Raw genomic sequence first — 17,147 nt, forward strand, 5'->3', positions numbered from 1 at the left:
GGAACGGGGACGAGTCAAGGTTTTATTCCGGGCGCAGACCGTACATGCCAAAATAAATGAGTGGACGTCCGCGTCCATTGTGGACAACCAGAATCTCAGACAGAGAAAGTCCAAGGTGCGGGTGATGCCTGGGTGGCAGGTGAGCCGGGAGGAATGCCCCCAGGCCAGTACCCTGGACCGTGCAGCCTCAGGGACAAACGATAGAAATCATCCACAACCAGCTTGCCACCTCCTCTGCCACAAGCCTTGACTCAGAACCTCCAATTCCTTCAACCCCTGACCACCGGCTTTCCATCTTCTCACACATAACCACAGCAGACCTCTCCAAAATTCTCTCCACCATGAAATCTTCCAACTCCCCCCTGGACCCCATGCCTTCTGAATTCGTCAAAGCCTGTTTCTCTCACCCCACTCATCACAGACACCATCAACTCCTCCCTAAACTCTGGCACCGTTCCCACACCTCTTAAGCTTGCTGCCATCACCCCCCTCCGCCTTGACTCAGACGACCCCAACAACTTCAGACCCATCTCCAACCTCACATTCCTCTCAAACCTACTGGAAAGAGCCGTTGCAACACAACTCAAGCAATACCTCCTCTCCAATAACCTGTACGAAACATTCCAATCCAGCTTCTGAACCCACCACAGTACTGAAACAGCCCTACTTAAAGTCACCAATGACCTCCTACTCTCCTCTGACTCCGGCTCCCTCACCATTCTCCTCCTCCTCGACCTCAGTGCTGCCTTCGACATCGTCAATCCCTCCATCCTCCTCAGCCGTCTGCAATCCATTGGCATCACTGACTCCGCCCTCTCCTGGTTCACCTACTACCTGTCTAAAGATTCCAATACATCTCCATCAACAACCACAAATGCCACACCATCCCTTTCTCACACAGAGTCTCCCAAGGCTCAGTGCTTGGCCCCATCCTCTTCATCCTCTACATGCTCCCACTAGGTCACATCATCCGCCGCCATGGTCATCAATTTCACTGTTACGCTGACGATACCTAACTATACATCACCACCACAGCCATTACTCCTGCCATCCTATCCACCCTCACCAACTGTCTCACTGACATCAAAACCTGGATGGAGCACAACTTCCTCAAACTCAACGGCAATAAAACTGAAATGATCATCTTCGGCCCAAAAACCATCAACCCCACCTCCCAGAATTTCCATCAGTGGGCACTCTGTCACTCCCTCCCCCCTGGTCAGAAACCTCAGCATCATCATGGACCCCACGCTCTCCTTCAAGTCACACATAAACAGCGTCAGAAAAACATCCTTCTTCCACCTCCGCAACATTGCTCGCTTTCGACCCACTCTTTCATTCTCAGCTGCCGAACCACTAATCCACGCCTTCATCACTTGCAGACTCGACTATTGCAATAGCATTCTGCATGGCCTCCCTTCCACTATTCTTCAAAAAATGCAATATGTACAAATCTCTGCTGCCTGCTGACTGCTTACTAACTCCCCCTCCAGAGAACACATTACTCCCATCCTCCGTCAACATCATTGGCTTCCAATCAAACAACGCATCAATTTCAAGATCCTCCCCACCACCTACAAAGTGCTAAACAACTTTGCACCCTCGTACATAACAGATCTCCTCCACCGCCACTCCCCCACTCGCCGCCTACGCTCCGCTGATGCCAACCTTCTCACCTCCATCACCAAGACCAAGTATCGCACCCTGGGGGACAGAGCCTTCGCCATCGCCGCCCCTACCCTCTGGAACTCCCTCCCGCTGGCCATCCGAAACTCTGACACACTCTGTTCATTCAGTCAACTTAAAACCTATCTCTTCAGGACCACCTCCAACATTTGACAAATCATCCTCCGCCATCTTACACTCCCTCCCGCTCTCTTAATGTGTTGCCTATTGTTGTGGTGTTGTTTATTTTTCCCTTTTATTTGAGTGTCTGTACTGTCTGTATGTATTCCTTTCTTATTTGTAAAGTCTTTGAGTATTTAGAAAAGCACTATAAAAAACTGATCCATTCTTATCATTATCATTATTACTTTAACAATTGCTACAATATTATAACAGTGGTTGATTCAATTTAATTCAGAGATTTGAAATCTCTTTCATATTGGGCAACAGGGTGCATCAGATGCAATATCAGTCCATTATACATCACCAATCCTTCATACACAACTACTGATGTCTGGTCAATTGTTATGTGCATCACATGCACCCTTTGTTCATTTACTTTTTAGATTTGTCAGTTATCTTAGCCGTGTTTGGTTCAACATATGGTCCCTATTTACCAGCCATTTCTAAGTGTAGGTCTTTGTAATATCATGTAAGGGGGAGTTTCTACTCAGATGTTTGAAAGACAGACTCAGTTATGCCGACCAGTCTCTGCAGTCCAGTAGTCCACTCCTCCCTACCGAGTGGACACTCCCATATTGTGATGTAACAAAGGGATATATTCTGATATGGCTCATCAACATGAAACCTTGTAGTAAAACTGTCAGGGTTCTGGGCTTGTGTTCATGTGTTGGACTTTTATTTTGTTTTTTCATTGGTATCTCCTGGGCTTGAACTTCCTGTGTTTGTTTGTAGTCTCCAGTTGCTATGTGTTTATGTTTACTGTCCCGTAATAGCCCTTGTGTATTTCCTGGTTTGTGTTGTGTGATTTCCTTCCCATTCTTTGTTGTCCTATCCATGTGCTTCAGTTTGGTTTACCTTGTCTTGTGATTCTGTGTCTCCGCCCCTCACCTGAGTCCCACCTACTAACCTCGTCATTACCTTGTTCCCTGCCCACCTGAGTGTAGTTATTGGTTTGAGGTTGATTGTTGTCTTGTCCAGCGTTCTATCATTATAATATCGCTATTGTAATGAATTTTTTTTTTCCCTCAGGCTAACCCAGTCTGCCCTTGGCCCAGCTTTCCTGATCTAATTTACTCCCGAGATGACGTCAAATGATGGGTTTGACGTCATCTCGGGAGAACTTTGCATGCCTGCTAGAAGGGCCGAGCACTACAAACAACTGGTTCCGCAAATTTGTGAGCCCACCAATAAGGAATGGGGGGGGGGGGGCGGGAGCTCGCTTACGAGATGTAAACACAATGTCCGCCATGTTTCTTCACCGCTTAGCTAGAAAACAAATTTGCAATGTGAAACAGCCAAAGTGGATTTTGAAAATCTATTGTTGGATTCGGACATTCATGGCTAATTGTACGAGCCCGAATACAGCCAGGAAGAATTGATACAAATAGAGGAGGAGGCTGCTGCGGCTGAAGCTGAACAAGCCTTGCCTGTTGCCGTCCTCGGCAGCCGGAGTGCGCCGGTTTGCTCTGTTCGCCTATAGACACTAACGCTGCAGCGAAATTCAGCGATGCCAGTTTATTCTAGAATAAATGGCTGAATCTGACAGGGACAGGGCCATGTGTGTAACCTCTCACCCAGGCTTTACCCCTCATCTGAACAGTTGGGTATTGGATACATATTTCCGGACCCAGAAAGTGAACTGGAAAAGCCAGCCAATGCCCGCCGGGAGAAACAGACGTCTGAGCATAGAGTAAGTGTTTGTTTTTTTACTACACGGCTGTGTTCGACATATTGAAAGGTAACTTTAGTAAGCTGTTATTCTCCAACTTGCCCATGAAAGACTTCTATAGCACAATTCCCCATGCTGATGAGGGTGGTATGGACTACTTGGTTCGCCTGGACAAGTCCATCGATGCTGCTGACGAGTGCCTCCGGAGGCAAGGCAGGTCTGTAGAGGACCCCAGTGCTGAAGTGGTCATGATGTTCATTAATCACTGTCCCGACCCCAGTCTTGCCATTTCATTCCAGCTGAAGGCACCTGAGCTGTGGACCGCAGCTGAGGTTGAGGAGCATCTGGATAGTCGCGTGAGATCTGTGAGGAAGACAGCAGCCCAGTCCCGACACGCAGTGGGTTTGTCAGCTTACAGTCAGAGCCCTGTGACTGATTCCTTTCAACATTTCAATTCTGGTGTGTCTCAAACTGCCTCAGTAGCATGCCAGCCAAAGTCCCCTCATACCTCTCTCCCTGCTTCTACCCTTGCCTGCAGTCACCCTCGGTCGGGCAACGTGTTGGTGGGCCCACACAAGCCTGCTTTCTTGTCCCTACCTCCTGCTGCAGTCTCTGATCCAGCTCCTGCTGCCGCTGATCCACCAGCTACAGACGCTGTTGTTCAACAGGTCGTGGCTATGTTTGACAGAGTTCTGTCCTTGTGCAACGCTTCCCTTGCAACCAGTCAAAGTCCAGGGAACCGTCAGCCAGTCAACCGTCAGCCAGTCCACCGTCAGGCTGGCCGGCCCCATCACCAGCAGGGTTCTGAGCCCTTTACATGCAGAGTTTGTGGTTCCAGGGACCACTCAACCCATGCTCACTGTAGACTTTACAGATGTTGCCTCAACTGCTTCAGTTCTGGTCATATAAGACATGAGTGCCCACGGGCCTCCCATTCCCCAGCCATGCCACCCCCTTCTCCCCTACAATGCTGATTTAAACTAGCCCGCCCATGTAGTGAGAGGGGTAACATGGGCAGTGCTGGTCTAACCCTCAGTAAAGAACAGGATTTGCAATCAACCTATGTGAACTGCTGTAGTATGTATCTTCCTGATGACAAAACAGTGATTGTTGTGGGGTCAAAAAGAGTGGCAGGAGCTAGTGACCTGTTTTATGCCCCAGTGTCCATCGGGGGCCAGTCTAAATTGAGAGGGATGCTTGATTCAGGGAGCATGTCATGCACTCTCAGTGTGGAGGCAGAGTCCAAGCTTAAAACCGTTGGTGTTCTCCCGAGTCCTCAGCCTGTTCCCAAGAAGGTGGTCCGTGTTGGCTGTGGTGGCCTTACGGCACAACCCAGATGTATCTACGACCTTAGCATTGAGATTTATGGATCCAAATTAATTTCGCAGACTTTCCTTGTTCCAGGGCAGAGGGACAAGCTTATCATTGGAAGCAATGTTATCAGGACCATGATACAGGATGAAGTCTGATGAGAAGTATTGGGAGCTTACCTGCTCTGACACCTCAGACCCCGAGTGTGAGCAGTTTCTTCAGTTACTCAGTTGCATCACCCGTTGGTCTGGTCCTGAACTGTCTGACAAGGTTTGCACCGTTAGACTACGTCAGGCTGTCGCCCTTGCACCACTGCAGTATCTCGTGTGGGGGAAGTTGCCAAGTAGTGCTCCTGTGTCACCTGGGAGCACTGTCATCGTGGAGCCCACCTCTTCACTTTCCGCCCCTAGAAGCATCATCGTCGGACGGGTTGTGGCACCCATGGGGGGGGATCGCTGGGTCCAGATGAAGATCCTCATTAGGACCCAGTGACACTGGGTCCCAATGAGACCTGTGACACTGCGCCGCAATGCAAGAGTGGCAGATGTCTTTCCTTGTGTCGCTGTGGAGGACCCTCCTATCTCCCAGGGTGTGTGTAGGCCACAGGCTGGTCAGGCAGCTGACCCTGTCTCCAACTCAGATGCCTCCTCTGCCCCCTTTCAGCGGCTTAAGGACTGTGGATTGGCAGATGTCAACCTTGAAGGCTGTGAAGTGTCTGATGAATGGAAACAACGGCTGGCTGACCTTGTGATCACATCAGGATGTCTTCTCCAAGGACAAACTGGATTGTGGGGAGGCGGAGGAGTTTGTACATCTGATTCACCTTACTGATGATCACCCCTCCTGGCTACCCTATCGGCGTGTCCCTCCAGCTCACTACCATAAACTGAGAGAGGTGCTGTCTGAGATGGAGTTGAAAGGTATCATCAGTAAGTCAGTCAGTGAATATGCTTCGCTTCTGGTCCTGGCCTGGAAGAAGTCAGGAGACTTTAGGATCTGCACTGACTTTCGCTGGCTTAATTTCAAGACCCTCAAGGATGCCCACCCACTGCCCCAACAAGCCGACTACCTTGCCACCCTTGGTGGAAACGCCTTTTTCAGCACCATGGATCTCACTTTGGGGTTTTACAACATCCCCCTCCATGAGTCTGACAGGCGGTACACGGCCTTTACGACGGCCTTGGGCCTGTACGAGTGCAACAGACTTCCCCAAGGCTTGTGCAACAGTCCCGCATCCTTTATGCGGATTATGATCAGTGTCTTCGGTGACTTGAACTTCTCAAGTCTCCTCTGTTATCTGGATGACCTACTCGTCTTTACTCAATCTGAGGAAGAAGCCATGAAACGTCTGGAGACGGTCTTCTCACGTCTCAGAACCAACAACCTGAAGTTGGCATGGAAGAAGTGCCACTTTCTTCAGAAGTATGTGAGGTTTCTTGGTCACATGGTGGACAGCAGTGGTGTCTCAGTCAACCAGGAAAAAGTGAAGGTCATCTCAGCTTTCAGCAAGGGGGACCTCGTGACTGATGGCGGCTGCACTCCATCTCAGCGGAAGGTCAAATCTTTCCTTGGGATGGTGTTGTATTATCAACATTTCATTCCTGGCTGCTCTTCCATCGCAAAGCCGCTCTACACCTTGAGTGCTGGGCAGAAGAGGAGTGCTAAAGGCTCTTTTGGTCGGCGGAGAGCTCGCACCTTCCGAGAACTGACTCCTCAGGATTGGACGCCTGCCTGTGAGAAAGAGTTTTGAAGATCTGAAAAATGCACTCCTCGACAGTGTGGTGCTGGCACATCCAGACTTTGATAGGCCTTTCATCCTCTCCACCGATGCTTCCCTTGATGGTCTGGGTGCTGTCCTGTCCCAGGTGCCTGCTGGCGAGGAGAGAGCAAGACCCATCACTTTTGCAAGCAAATCTCTCAGTCCCAGTCAAGCCAACTATCCCGCTCACAGCCTAGAGTTCTTGGCTCTTAAGTGGGCGGTTTGTGATAAGTTCAGCCACTGGCTCAAGGGCCACAGATTCACTGTCTGGTCGGACAACAATCCTCTCACGTTCATCTTGACCAAGCCAAAGCTTGATGCCTGTGAGCAGTGTTGGGTCTCTAAACTGGCTCCGTATTCCTTCGAGATCAAACACATTCCTGGCAGGTTGAATGTGGTGGCGGATGCTCTCAGTAGGGACCCCTTTGTAAGGCCTTTGAGGGAGCGGTTGCTATGTGAACCTTACTCTGGGCTGCTGGACCAGGCCTGCGATGTCAATGATGGATCTGTGCAGGACACCTTCCACCTCACCTGCCAGCCACAGTCACTGGGAGGTCCCTCTACCTCTGCTGCCATTGATCATTCACTGTCTGAAGAAGAAGTCTCCTCTCTTCTATCCTCTTCGGACGAGTGGGACTCTGCTCCTAGGCAGCGCACAGCCTCTCTTGCTGACCTCCTCACCACCTTGGCACCTCCTGGCCAGGATGTGTTGCCTTCCCCGTCTCTCACTGACCTTCGGTCACACCAGCAACAGGACCCAGTCATCTCAAGGGTTGCTCACTATGTTGGCAGGAAACGCAGGCCCTCCAGACGTGAACGCTGCAATGAGAGTCAGCCAACTCTGAGAGTCCTTAAGCAGTGGGATAGACTGACACCCCTGAACGACATCCTCTATAGAGTTACAAAGGACCCCTTGACCAAGCAGAAGAGGTTTCAATTTGTTGTACCTGAGACCTTGAAGGCAGATGCATTGTTCGGTGTTCATGATCGCGCTGGTCATCAAGGTCAGCCCCGCACACTTTCTCTGGCTCGCCAGCGTTTCTTCTGGTATGATATGGAGAAGGATGTCCGCAGTCATGTGAAGAGCTGCCACAGATGTGTCCTCAGCAAGACCCCTGAGCTTTCTGCAAGGGCCCCACTGGAGAGCATTAAGACCACCGCTCCTCTGGAACTCGTGTGTGTGGACTTTTGGTCAGCTGAAGACAGTAAAAACTGTCTGTGGATGTTCTTGTGATCACCGATCACTTCATGAAGCTGGCACATGCTTTCCCCTGTCAGGACCAGACTGCCAAGAGGGTAGCGAAGAAGTTGTGGGACAGCTTTTTCTGCATATATGGCTTCCCTCAGCGCCTCCATTCCGACCAGAGGGCAAACTTTGAAAGTGAGCTGATTGCTGAGCTCTTGAAGTTGTCAGGGGTTGACAAGTCACATACCTCACCATATCATCCTATGGGGAACGGAGGTACAGAGAGATTTAACCGCACCCTGGGCAACATGTTGACATAACTACCTCTTCGTTCCAAACAGAAATGGCCACAGATGATCCAGACCATGACCTTTGTATACAACTGCACTGTTCATGAGGCCACCGGGTTTGCTACTTTCTATTTGATGTTCGGGAGGGTCCCTAGGCTGCCGGTTGACCTTCTCTTCAAGAACGTACTCCATGATGTGACCTTGTGTGACTATGGAAGACTACTTTTGGAAGACCTGCACTGTGCCATGGAACTGGCTAAGAAGAACTGCACGGCTGAGCAGAGACATCAGTGTGACCAGTACAACAAACGGGTCAAAGGTAAGCCTGTGTCTCTAGGTGACCAGGTGCTGCTAGCAAACAAAGGCGTTAGGGGGAAATGTAAGCTTTCTGACAAGTGGGTGCCTCAAAACCTGCACTGCATATCTACAGGATCAGGGATCAGGAGGGAAATTAACGTTTTGTTCACCGGAACCTGCTGCTCCAGGTCAACTTCCTGCCCCTGGATGAGGCCTTGGATGGTAATGCTGCTCCTGTGTCCATGCCTGCCTCTAGCGTGACCAATGCCCCTCCTACATCTGATTGGCACAAGACTGGGACGTCTGGATTGGAAACTGCAGCTGCAGCAGGTGAGCCATCCCTTGCTGGTTCCCTCTCGAGTGTTGACGACTGGGATGATGGCCGCACCGCCTCATGGGTCCGTAAGCAGTCCTCCATTGATGAGTCCCCTGAGTCAGACTGTCTACCACCTCCCCTGCTTCTGATGGTCCTGTCACTGCTGTGGATTCCCCAACAGCTGTCTCTGCTCCCCCACCGCAACCATCACCTGCCCGTTCCAGTCTACCTCAGGCATCAAATGTAGATAGCCAACTTACCTCACGATTTGGTCATTAGGCCAGTGTGTCGTTTGATTGAGTCCATGACACAACTTGAGTCCATTCTGGGGGTTGAGCCGAGCTCCCGTGCTGTTATTCATGTGTGAGATGGAGTCAGAGTGGCTTCCTACTGAAGTGTTTCTTGTTAGGGTGTGTTCTTAGGTCACTCTTTATGTCGTGGTAATATTATGCTGCTGTGTGAAACCAAAGTCGTTTTTTTTCTTCTCTCATTTACACACATTGTTTGGCCTGAGTATGTGTGGTGTATAAGGCACCTGACTTTGTCTATTGAGTATTATGAGTTTTTGCTAGGCGCCAAGCAGGTCTCTGATTCTCTTATCCTTTAGATAGGAAGCTCATTTTGCTGGTTCATTCAACTTTATATTGTGTGTGTGTTTTCTTTATGGCCAGTGTGTTTGTGAATGTGGATTGTTTTACAACCCAGAATTTTGCGTAATTCGATTCTTTAATAGTTATAATCTGATATGTCCGGCCTCCTGAGTCAATATGTAGAATGTTTGAGACTCAGTTTCTGTACCCGACGTTCACTTTCGTGGGTTCCCCCTATAAATGTGTTTCACGCTTTTGCCTCTCCCCTTTTGCTGTTGTACTCCTTGGGAGAGGTGAGCGACACTGTGGTCACAGAAATTTCTGTGTTTTAGCCTCTGTTAAACTACATCAATAAGTTTACCTGCTAGCTTAAACTTATTGTGTAGTCCGCTAACAAATTTCTGTCATTTAATTTGTGTAGGAGCTCACGTTAATAACTATTGTTATTAACGTGTTGTTATTAACTATTGTGATATTGTTATTCACACCTTTGTCAGGTATGTTTTCTGTGTTTTAATGTATTGAATGCAACATATGCCCTTTTGCTATTGTACTCCTTGGGAGAGGAGCTCACGTTAATAACAGTTGACAGGAGAATATTGTTGTTATTTACACCTTTGTCAGAATAAACGGAGATCGCCTCCAAAGATATCCTGGTCTGGGCCTCTTCATCAATACACAATGCAGACAATGCAAGAAACTAACCGGTTACATTGGTTGTTGTGATTTGTTTACGAACCCAAGTGCTGTTATACTAAAGTAGGCCTACTGTATAAGATAAACACTTATTTCAACTGGGGAGTACAAATACTTGATATGCTGAGCTACTGTAATTAGTAAAGGTTTTTATGCTGTACAGTAATATACAAATGATGTGTATGAAAAAACAAGGGCAGAAGTCTAAACTAGTCAACGTATCAGGGGGATATGTTTCCACAAAGTTTGCTCGCGCCACCACTCGCGCTAGGACCATGGGTCCTTCCCCCTCCAAACGGAAACAGGCGGGCGGTGCAGCAAGCACAATGCACTGTGGCAGTTGGAGGATTTCTTACTTTTGAGCCAGAGAGACACTTTCTGCCTTTTCTCAGGCTAGGATGAACCGATTTTAATTTTTTTTGCACATTTATAATACATTGAATTATTTACTTCATATAACCTTCATATCTCCACCGGCAAAGTATCCCTTCAAGTCCTTGCCTTGGTTCAGTTCCTTGCTCGATCATTGTTTCTGTTGTCGAGTGCACCTTGTGTCTCGTGTTTCATGTATCCAGAGCTTTGAGTGAGTAAAACCTGTCGTTTGGAAAATAATCTTTGTGTCGTGAATTTTGGGTCCTCAATCGTAGCAGCAGGCGTGACAAAAAAAAGGGACCCTTTATGTTCACGGATGTGCACCAACTCTGAACCTTTTCCTCCACCCCTATGTGTAAGTATGCTTCAACACATGCGTAAGTAACACTGTTTATGAGTACAAGATAAACACAACTGGTATATCTTTGTCTCCATGACAAAGTGCAGCCTATGTAGTGTCTAGCCACATGATCTACTGCTGTGAGCGTTAGGCCTGTGGTTTTGGCTGCAAACCAGCAGTTACCTTGTAAGGAATGCTTATCCTGGGTTAGTTGGGTCAGTACTGTGGTTTAAAAAGCAGAGTTGTACTGAACCAGAAGTCTCTAAATATCTCTCACTATGTCCCAATCAGTGTACGTGTATGATATATATATATATATATGAAGTCTGATATATATTGTAAGAAATATATTCACACCAAATATGGCTGCACATCAAGATAGGCTAGACAAAATACAGCATCACAAATGATGAGCAATTCAATGTTTATGATCCAAACAAAGCAACATTACTAAACATTCAAAACAATATACAAATGCTCCTGAGAATATATAAGTCTGTAACAATACCACCATTATCACCTCCTTCAGCCTCATGAGGTGACACAAACTCCCAGGTTGATGGACTTCACTGGCAGGTTTATCTCACAGCAGAATACAAACTCTCCTGAGTCCTTTCACTGTTCTTCTTCCCTCCTTTGGTATTCTGCCATTGAACTCCAACGCTGCATAGTTCAAACTATCTGTTTTCCTTTCCTTTAACAGAGAACTGTGTATCACTACCAAACATCTGATAGGATTCACAGTTGGCACCACATGATATGTTTTAAAAGTCATCGAACAACCATTAATGCTCATGCAAATACTTATAATATTGTTCCAAATGTATAAATATCTCTAGGCCTATTATAACTATTAAAATTAAACAATCCAAATTAGAATGTACTTCCAAATCAAAACTTCTCCATCAAAGCGGTGGGGATGCTCTTAAACCTGTCCAGATATTAGTTCTTGTGTTGAATGTGCTGTAGCGTTATGCTCACAAACCTGTAATGTATGATTAGAATGAGGATTATAATCACAAGCAGACAGCAAGCCAACATTATCCGATGCACCAAGATCGCAAGATGACAGTTGGGCTCTAGAATCAGACAATCAACAATGGGGCATCATGAATCTGTAGAGATCATATTCTTTATGTTATCTGTACCGTTACATTCACAGTATTGCATGTGGAGTTCAATTTTTAGAATACAATCTCAATCACGCCCCCAGTATTACATATATTTTTATGTTATTATATTCAAGGGTTAGGGTCAACAATGGGGCATCATGAATCTGTAGAGATCATATTCATTATGTTCAGGGTGCGATTTGGCGGTGGGGATGGTGGGGATTATCCCCCCCCTCTGGTTTACACGTCCTACCCTCTGCTGAATTATTTTTATCCTCGGTGGCGATAAAAATTATCCCCCCCACCCAAAGTATTTTCACCATTACATCGTAATAATTAACAACCAAAATACACAGGGTCCGTCTTCATTTTGAAACATTTTAAAATGTTTCTCAAAATGATCCCCCCCTCTGGTTTTTTCACAAATCGCACCCTGATTATGTTATCTGTACCGTTACATTCAGAGTATTGCATGTCAAATTCAATTTTTCGAATACAATCTCAATCATGCCCTCAGTATTACATATATTCACATGTTATTATATTATGCATCTATTGTCTTCTTTATTTAATATTTAGCAGATAAACTGGAAGCAGGAAATATAATATGTTAACCTGTTATGTCCAGCGTAGTTCCACTTCCAAACACAACTTCCCCACATGCTGCCAGGGCACAGTAGTAGGTCCCAGCATCAGAGGAGTCTACATTGTTCTTGGGGAGAGTGTAGACACAGCTCTGTGGAGCAGACAGAGGCCCAGAACTATTTTGACATTCAGCACTCCTGTTTCCATTCATGTAAATGGCAGCAGGGTGAGATGGTCCTGATCTGAACCAGTACATGCTGGGTTCCCCTTTGCACTTGTTACTGTGGTTCGTCCTCTGGGAGGTAATAGAGCACTGAAGAGCCACAGGGTCTCCCGGCTGAGCTGATGCCGACACAGGCTGTTGGACCACAGTCTGGGAGACAAATCTATTGTCATTGGGATCTATAAATCAAAATACAGCTATCATCTAGAGGTACTTGAAATGCTACTCATGATATTGAATATGAACAATGAAAAAGATTGATCCTACCTTTGACAGACAGAAATGTGAAATTATTCCACTTGTCACGTGAGTACGGTTGACAGAAATAGTTTGCTTCATCACCTTTAGTTACGTTTGGAATGATCAGATGAAAGACACAAACACCTTCTTCTCCCTCTGTCAATGTTAAATTAATGTGGGGCTTCAAGGTAATTGAGTCATACAATTTTGAAGCGAGCATTTCGGGAAAACATCCAGGAGATTGCTTGTACCAGTATAAATAACTGCTATCCGTCTTTTCAGATTCACAATGAAGGGTAACAGTATCTCCAAGTCCTACTGATTCCACAAAGACCAAAAGAGGACTATCTTTGGCCTGAATCAACCCTAAATAAAAAAGAACAAATAAGATCAATGAATTATTGGTCTTGAACATTCATACTGTAATTTGATGCTTGAAAGTTTTTGAATACACTGATAAAGAAATAGACCTATTCTGCAATGCAGGAAATATTATCACCAAACATTTCTGGCTGATTGGAATGAGTTATAAAAAAGAAAGTATTGAATTTGAGATGTTTTTTACTTACGGGCTGTACTCAGGATTATTATAACAAAATACATTGTCACGTTTTGGTGCTGAAGCTGAACAAGCGCTGTTCTAGCTCTAATGAAAGATTTGAACATAAAAGACACCATTTACACACCATAGACCAACTGTGATTGGCTGCAATCTAGACACACTGAATGAAGCAAGCCAATGATCCACCTAGTTTCCTGTGAGGTGCAGTTCATGTTATATTGTGGCTGGTGGAAACAAAGGTTTGACAGGAAACCCAGAATTAAGCCATCAGCTATTGGAGTGTTGGACTGGGTCAAAGAATATCAACCCCATCAAATCAATGAACTGAGCTCATTCTGGTCTTCACCCTGCAAGGTTAACCACCAGCGTGGCATGGCTCCTACCAGCTCACAGACAGGTCACGGTGGTATGCCAGCAACCTGCGTTGAACTGGTAAAGGATATCTTTTGTTCACGCTAATCCCCTGTCAGGAGGTCGTTTTATTATTTTGTTTATTTGCTGCAATACCAGTTGTGAGCTTTTTGCTATGTTGGCCACCTAAGGATTAACGTGTTATAGGAAATAAAGATGCCATGTATTCTAGCCCAAATTAATTTTGAGTGTTCTCGTCCTGTTTAGATATGACAAAAACGTTTAGGGTCGCTTCCTTTCCTGCTATTTCTTTTACCACTGGGTTGAAAACAAAGCTTAAGGGCTCAAGCAGCAGATGAGTTGAGAGGCGAGGGCTGTGGTTGGCCTTGTCTCTGTTTTACACACACCAGCAAAACTCGTGAGCATACATAGACCTGGCTGCTGGTGTCAGCAGGATGTGCTGCAGAGGTTCTGCAGAAACCAACAATGAAATGGACATACATTTCCCATCACTGACTGAACCTAAACTGTGACATTTGTGCATCTGAACAGAGAACGTTCACTTGATTCACTTGTAATATTCTTATAATTTTTTTCAAAAGACTAAAGTTAATTTATTCAGTACTTACACAAGTACAATTGTTACATCTTAAAACAAAGGTTGATCCAATTTAGATTTGAAAAATATTTCACATGAGATCATATTGGGCTGCAGGGAGCATCAGATGCAATATCAGTCCATTACAGAGACCCATCACCAATCATTCATACACAACCAGTGATGTCTTGTCATTTGTTACGTGCAGCGCATGCACCCTTTGTTCATTGATGTTATCTTAGCCGTGTTTGGTTCTACATAGGGTCCCTATTTACCAGCCATTTCTAAATGTAGCTCTTTGTGACATCCTGTTAATGGGAGTTTCTACTCAGATGTTTGACAGATAGACTGCTAGTTATGCCTACAAGCCTCTGCATTCCACCAGTCCACTATTCCCTGCCAAGTGGACACTCCCACATTGTGATGTCCCAAAGGAATACTCTCTGAAATGGCTCATCAACATCAAATCTTGATGTAAAATATGGACCCTTTATGTTCATGGATTCACACCAACTCTAAACCTTTTCAGAATCGCTACAAAGCCCCAGATAAAGACGGACAGTTGAGGAAATATCACTCAGGTCTATAGTGTAGGACATCTTATTGAGTAGAGGTGTGTGTGTGTGTTTGTGTGTGTGTGTGTGTGTGTGTGTGTGTGTGTGTGTGTGTGTGTAAGTCTTGTGTAGGGTTACACACATTAATGCATAAGTAACCACCTCAGCGTAGGATGGTCATCAGAGTCGGAGTCAGTGGGTCCATTCTCATCTTTAATTTTTTATTTGTTAAGAAATATATTTTAGACATCAAAATGATTATTGTAATAAATTTATTCAGGGGTAAGCATGGCTGCATACCAATATAGGCTGGACAAAAGGCAACATCACAAATGATGAGAAATTCAATGTTTATGATCCAAACAAGCAACATTACTAAACATTCAAAACAATATATGGTCCTGACAATATACAAGTCCAAAACCACCATTACTACCTCCTTAAAGGAACACTTCATCCATTTGCATTAAGCTTTGTATTGTTAGAAATCAAGCCATATTTTTGATTGGTCTTGCATCATTCCCTTATTTCCCCTCAGACGGGAGAGATCAGTATCTACCTCTAACACTTCCTGCTTCAAATGACGCAAAATGATGATTTTTGCATTCAAACATTTTCAAAGCAACCACTTTGGGAAAACATACAGGAGATTGCCTGTACTAGTATAAATAACTACTAACAGTATCAGCTTCGCAATAAAGGGTTACAGTATCTCCAAGTCCTGCTGATTTCATAAAGACGGAGGACTCTCATTAGCCTGAATCAACCCTTAAAAAAAAGAACGAATCAGATCTATGAAATATTTGTTTCGAACATTCATACTTTAATTTGCAGCTTGAAAGTTTTTAAATACAGAGAAAAAGAAATTGACCTTTTCTGCAATACAAGTAATATCATCACCAAACACCTCTGGCTAGATTTGAATTATTTATATGAAATAGAAAGAAATTTTATTTGTGAAGGAATTTACTCACGCGCTGTACTCAGAATTTTAATTTCAAAAATCATTGTCACGTTTCGGCGGTGAAGCTGAACTAGCGCTGTTCTCGCTCAAATTAAAGACTTGTGCTGTGTCTGAAATCGCGCACTTCTATACTTACGCTTACTTTTTTGAGTGCACACTGCGCAAAAACAGAGAGTGTGCCAAAACGCAGTAGAAGTACCTCGGTGGCGCACTCAAAACGATCTAAAACTTGAGTGTGGACCGATGGACACTTTCCACCCTCAACGGCCACCATCTTGTCTACGAAGCGGAAGGGACGGGAAATCTGAAAATGGAGGAAATTGTAACAGTTGAGACCGACGCCAGGAGGAGAAGTAATCGTCGCCAACTCAACACCCGTTGGACATTCATTATATTTATACAGTATTAAAAAAAAAATAATCTAAAAATTTACAGTTTGAGTTGATTAGTACTATACAGTGCTAAAATAAATACAGATAAAATTGATAGAAATTGATTGATGGTAATTGAAATTGATAGCTATCGAAACGATGGGCGAATTATGGAAATGATCAAGCAGAAAAAAAAATACCACAGAAGAAGAACTGTCAAACTCATTTCCGGTAGGTCCGCAAAGGCTGTTTTGACAGTGCACTGTAGAAATGAGAGCACTGCGCCTATAAGTATGTGTACTGTAGGGATTATGAAGTGCACTCAATGTAAGTGCACTTACGTAAGTGCGCGATTTCAGACACAGCATGGGTCTTAAAAGACACCATTTACATAGACATAGACCAACTATGATTGGCTGCAATCTAGAGACACTGAAAAAAGCAAGCCAATGATCCTCCTAGTTTTCTGTGGGTTGCAGTTGGTGCTGATATTATTGTGGCTGGTGGCAACACTATCGGAGTGTTGGACTGGGTCAGAGCTTATCAACCAAAACAAATCAATAAACTGACCTTATTCTCGTCTTCACCCCAGCTGGGCATGGCTTATATATATAATATTGTGTTCAGGGTAACCCCTTCTCAGGGAGTCATTCTATTATTCGTTGCAATACCGGTTGTGACCTTTTTGCTGTGTTGGTCACTGTTAGGCTGAACGTGTTAGCGGAAATAATGAAGTCGTATGATCTAACCAGAATGACTTGTTTCAGTAACTTATCGGGTCAATTCCTCAAAGTGTACCCCTTTGTGACATCCTACAAGTGGGAGTGTCTACCCAGTTGTGTGATACACAGATCAACTCACGCCTACCAGATGATGCATTCCACCAGTCCACTCCTCCCAGCCAAATGAACAC

At 45.3% G+C, this 17,147-nt stretch overlaps 1 long non-coding RNA gene across 1 annotated transcript; it reads right to left on the bottom strand.

Annotated features, from left to right (window-relative positions):
• Positions 1–11,160: 11,160 nt before the first annotated feature.
• Positions 11,161–13,182, bottom strand: LOC307081815. The gene is made up of 4 exons (XR_013812169.1): positions 12,862–13,182; positions 12,402–12,773; positions 11,660–11,753; positions 11,161–11,368 (listed from the first exon to the last, which is right to left on the bottom strand). It is a non-coding gene; the product is annotated as an uncharacterized lncRNA (long non-coding RNA).
• Between the last annotated feature and the right edge of the window lie 3,965 nt (positions 13,183–17,147).

This window comes from Pollachius pollachius, assembly GCF_949987615.1.
Source record: "Pollachius pollachius genome assembly, chromosome: 10".
NCBI lineage: Eukaryota > Metazoa > Chordata > Actinopteri > Gadiformes > Gadidae > Pollachius > Pollachius pollachius.